Source organism: Gossypium hirsutum, chromosome D07, assembly GCF_007990345.1.
Source record: "Gossypium hirsutum isolate 1008001.06 chromosome D07, Gossypium_hirsutum_v2.1, whole genome shotgun sequence".
In the NCBI taxonomy this organism is placed as follows: domain Eukaryota; kingdom Viridiplantae; phylum Streptophyta; class Magnoliopsida; order Malvales; family Malvaceae; genus Gossypium; species Gossypium hirsutum.
In genome coordinates this window covers 19,435,378-19,441,377 of record NC_053443.1, presented here as the reverse complement: position 1 = coordinate 19,441,377, position 6,000 = coordinate 19,435,378, and positions in this window count along the sequence as shown.

The window sequence follows — 6,000 nt, the reverse complement described above, 5'->3', positions numbered from 1 at the left end:
AGCCTCAAGTACCTCTTTACTCAAAAGGAGTTGAATCTTAGACAACGTGGGGGCCGATGCTCTCAGTCGTAGAGCGATGACTGATTTGAGCGCGATGTTCGCTCATCTTAGTCTGTTCGATAATAGGGGTCTGTTGGTTGAGCTGCAAGTTAAGTCGACTTGGATTGGGAAGATTCGAGAAAAGCAGTTAGGGGATGAGTCTTTTGTTATGCGGTTCCAACAGGTTGAGAGTGGCAGTACATCTGATTTTAGGCTGAATAAAGATGGGGTTCTATGTTTTCAAGATCAAGTTTGTGTACCGAATGATTCTAATCTGAGACAGTCGATTCTGAAGGAGGCGCATAGTAACCCTTATGTTATGTATCTTAGTGGTAATAAGATGTATCGTGTAACACACCCTAACCCCGAACCGTCGCCGAAACAGGGTTACGATGCATTACCGAACATATCAGGCAACTTACGAATAATTCATAAATAAAATAACATTCGTAATATAATTTAATAACAAAATCTATATAATGGACTCTCAAAACCCAAAACATAAATAAATAAAAAAACGGAACTTGTTCGAATATTCCAATTTTTTTTTATTTTTTTAAAAAAAAATTTGACAGTATTTCTGCTTATTTTTACATAAAATCCCCTGCAAATAAAACCATATCATTTCCAAACATAACCAATTCAACCAATTCATTTCACATTCTCATTTTCTATTCTAAATACCTTCTAATCAAACTCAATCAACTTAATATCAATTTAAATTTATCAATGTACTAATTAAATTGAAATGGATAAACTTCTTTCATTAAAATTCTTAGCCTTATAATACTAATATTTTTAACTATTTATATTCAAAACATAATAACATTTATACACATCCTATGTACATGCCACATCACCAAAAGAAAATATACATCACCAAAATTTGCTGAAGTCGGGTCTGGTTTTGAATGCTGGTTCAGTACTTGACTTCTACAACCAGTGCACGGAAACAACCGCACATACTCAGTGGTATTACTATAAATTAAACTATCTAATAATAATAAAATTTCAAACATCGAACATAAGCTTTATAAATCACTTAAACTAAATATACATATTTATATATCACTTCATAAGTCTTAAATTCATATATATATATTACATACTAATTCAATTCATAATTTAACTCATACATTCTTTCTCGTACTTCTCAATAGTGTCAAATCAATCAATTTCGTTTTCAAATTTTCATTTCAATTATTTACCCTATTAACAGGGCTTGGACTCTGACAGATACGTAGATTCCACCCAAACACACCAGAATATCCAACCTAAACACACCCGGAATAATATAAATCCTCCATAACACATCAGTATATCATATCCTCCCAAACACACCAATAAGGCATTAGAGGCCTCTTCGGATAAACCGAAGCATATAATAACAGAATCATCTTCTCGGTCGAACTACAAATCTCCTCATCATATTATAAATCCTATGGCATGCCATTTGTATCCAATCTAGTCCGATAAGTTAATAGGGTATTATTTTACTTTTCCAATTTCGAACTCATTTCCACAACAATTTCAAATATTCAAACAATTCAAAACATCTATTATTTCAATTCACATATAATTCAATATTCACACATATTCTTACTTAATTTCAAATGTTATTACTTACCTTACTTTAAATGTCCCATGATTACAATTTGAATATAGCATTTAGTAAATAGTTTAAGTTATAGTAATACAAACCCGGAATGCGCGTTTACTCCTCAACGATCTTTTCTTTTCCTTTGGATGCCGATGCCTCGTTTTCCTTGTTAGCTACGAAAATAATAATTATTTTCACTATTAATTACAGCAATAAAAAATAATAATTAAATTTTATTCAATTCCTACTTATTCCCAATTTAATTCTAACCAAGCTTACTTACTTTTCTAACTTAATTCATACTTCTTTTCTACTTAATTTATTGTCATATTTAACTGAACTATTTAATATTCATAATTAAACCCTAATTTAAGGCTTTTTATAACTTAATCTCAACTATGTAAAACTTATAACTTAGTTTACAATTCAATCTTTTTATCTATTCTAACTAGAAATTCTATCAACTAAACCCCTAATTTAACAACTTATTCAAAATGAATCATGTTCCAAAACCTATGAACTTCCATAACCTCCACTTAATTTCAACAAAACTTTGTTTTAAAGCTTCTAAAACATCAAAATTAAGAGAAATGGGCTAAATTTAGCTTACCAATTAAACTTGAAGCTTTAAAATCCCAATTTTCCCCTTTTCATTTCTTTCCATTTTTCTTCCCCTGTTTTCGTCTCTTTTATGTTCTTCTTTTGTTTCTTTGTCTTTTTATTTTACTTACTTTACTTTATTTCTTTTATTTTAACTAATAATAATAATATATTATATAAAAAATCTTTTACTTATTATTTAAGCATATATTTATTTTTATTACAAGTGTACCTATATAATTATTACTATTACACTTGTCTTTAATCTTTACCATACATTTGTCATCTATTTAGTTTATTTAATATATATTAATATAATATAATATAATATAATATAATATAATATAATATAATATATATAAAACATAAAAATCTAAGATTTTTATCACTTATGCCGCCCCATTTCTTGTTAATGGCTTAATTGACATTTTAGTCCTTTTTATTTTCTATTAATCTATAATTCAACTTTTACCCCTAGTTCAATTTAGTCCTTTTTCCTAATTTCTCTTAATTAAACTAAATTCACCCAATTAATACCTAATTAAGCACTCAACTAAACTCATAATGACTTCAAATAAATTTTTTATGACTAAGTTTACTAAGACGGAGGCCCGATAATTTACTTTTTTCAATGCTTGTGAATTTTGGGTCATTACATATCGGTATCTCCGTGAACTGTACTGATGGCCAGGTTTGAAATGCGAGGTTACGAATTTTTTTGCTCATTGTCTGACATGCTAGCAAGTTAAGGCTGAGCACCAGTTGCCTTCGGGTTTGCTACAACCTGTTAAGATTCCTTTATGGAAATGGGAACGAGTGACGATAGACTTCGTTAGTGGGTTGCCCTTGACACCCATTAAGAAAGATTCTGTTTGGGTCATCGTGGATTGATTGACCAAGTCCGCTCATTTTGTTCTGGTTCAGACGGATTACTCTCTACAAAAGTTAGTGAAGCTTTATATCTCTGAGATTGTAAGACTACATAGGGTTCCTATTTCGATAATTTCTGATAGAGATCCTCGCTTCAATTATTGGTTTTGGAGGAAACTGAATGAGGCTCTGGGTTCGAGATTAGACTTCAGTACTGCATTCCATCCTCAGGCCGATGGTCAATCTGAGAAGGTGATTCAGATACTGAAGGATATACTTTGGAGTTGTGTGATTGATTTCTAAGGTAGTTGGGACGATTTTCTACCGTTAGCTAAGTTCGCCTACAATAACAGTTTCCAGTTTAGCATCCATATGGCACCTTACGAGGCTTTGTATGGTCGTAAGTGTCGTACTCCGCTATGTTAGACTAAGTTGGGTGACCATCGAGTTTTAGGTCCTGAGTTGGTTTCCGAGACTGAAGATAAGGTTAGACTGATTCAGGATCGTCTGAAGGCGGCTTCTGATAGACAAAAGTCTTTTGCAAATATGAAAAGGAGAGATATCGAGTACTTTGTGCGTGATTTTGTTTTTCTTAAAGTTTCTCCGTGTAAGAAAGTTTTGAGGTTCGGTCGTAAGGGAAAGTTGAGCCCTAGGTGTAACACCCCTAACCCACATCCTTCGCCGAAACAGGGTTACAGAATGTTACCGGAGTTTACAGGATAATTACACATAATTCTACTATTTACTTATGATCATATCAAAGTTGTCCACTCAAGTCATCGTCATTAAATTATCTATATCTTGAGCTACAGAAATCTGAATTAAGATTCGCTAAATTTCTCTGAAACTAGACTCACATATCTTCTTACCATAAAATTTTCAAAATTTACGGTTTAGCCAATAAGTACAGTTTATTCTTTAAAGTCATCCCTCTTCTGTTATCTGACAATTTCGACCCTTCTTTACTAAAAATTAATTAGCTCCTCGTACATTCGGATGATGTTCTCATTTGTTTATATTTAAAATAGACTCATTAATAATTTTAAACATATAAATTATAACTCATAATTATTTTTATAAAATTTTTAATGATTTTCCAAAGTCAGAACAGGGGATTCCGAAATCACTCTGACCCTGTCTCATAAAAATTTAAATATCTCATAATATGAAATTCTTTTGCTTACACCGTTTCTTCTATATAAAACTAAACTCAATAAGATTTAATTTCATATTTTATTCAACCTATAATTCGATTTCCACAATTTTTGGTGAATTTTCAAAGTCAGACTACTGTTGTTGTCCAAACCTATTTTAGTGAAAATGTTGATAACTAAGTTTATAACACCTTCACTTCCTTTCAATTAAACCCTATACATGCCATATAAACCTTAAGATGAAAACTAAAATTTACCGAAGTAATCTGGATAGTGTGCCCTGATGTGTTGATCCGATCCACCAATTTCACATCAATCTACAAAGAACATTACACACAGGAGTAAACTTATGTAAGCTTAGTAAAATTTTATATATAACTTTAACTCTTCTAAATTTCTTTATTTTCATTTGCATTTATTTACTTTCCACATTTATCCCATATTCCTAACACACAAGTCATAATCATATCATTCAACCATGGTCACAAGCTAGTGCATTTAACCAAAGCCTTTTTTTTTTCGAATTGATCGCATGATAAGTCATTTCATAAAAAAAAATTGCATAATTTAAACCTTACCATTTTTTCATGAGCACTAGCATATTTTCACTCAAATACTTACCAATTCAATGCATTATATAAATAATCATATTACCATTCCACCAATGGCTTGGCACTTGCCTATGCATCAAGCAACCACACTGGTTAGTGTACTTGCACATATTATATATAAATTCAACTTTGATAAAATTATTTTCTCGACATGTCACACTTGAGTTTATTACAACAACCATATCATATTTCATTTGTTTCACAAATATCTCAATTCTTATGCTTGCTATATAAATAGCTTTTTACAATTTATTTTACATTTCATTATACAATTGAAATATCCATTCCATAGTCATTTCATGAGTATATAACTCATATATTCCATATATTTACAACATATTTCACATTCTATTTTCAATTCACTATTTCATATTCTTAGCCCAAAGTAGACTTTATAGAACACACTGGATATACGGAACAAATACAGAGGTGCATTATTATGCACTAATGAACATAGAGCACTAAAGTGTTATACAGAGAGCACAGATGTACTAATCGGAAAGCACTAACAAGCTAATAATCAGAGAGCACTGATGTGCTAATAATCAGAGAGCGCGCTAAGGTTCCTTAATGACATGCCACTAATATTCTAGTAGTTCTGATCTCATCTACTTAGGCAAATTATATTATGCACATATATCACTTTTACACTTTTCGCATAATGCTTCTATATACTTTACAATTTAATCCTTGCACCTATAATCCGTATACTTATATCTTCAATATATTTAATACGTGTAATATATTTATAAATTCATTATTCATCCATAATTCACTAATAATCCTTATCATGTATTTCACATATCACTTTTATATATTTTGTAATTTAGTCCTTAGCACAAAATTTTATGTATCAATATATTTTACTTTTAATAACACATATAACATAATTCAATACTAACACATATTTCTCATTCAATTCAATTTTCTAAATTCAATTCAATAAAATTACTCACCTCAATATTTACTTAATTAAGCTCAATATCAAATAATAATCAATTTCAATTTCTTGGGTCCATTTATCGCTTACTTTTCTTAATCAATTTAGGGAACAGTTACAGAATTGAGTACTTCGTTTTCACAATGCCATAGTATAACTATGGTATTGCACATAATCACATATCAC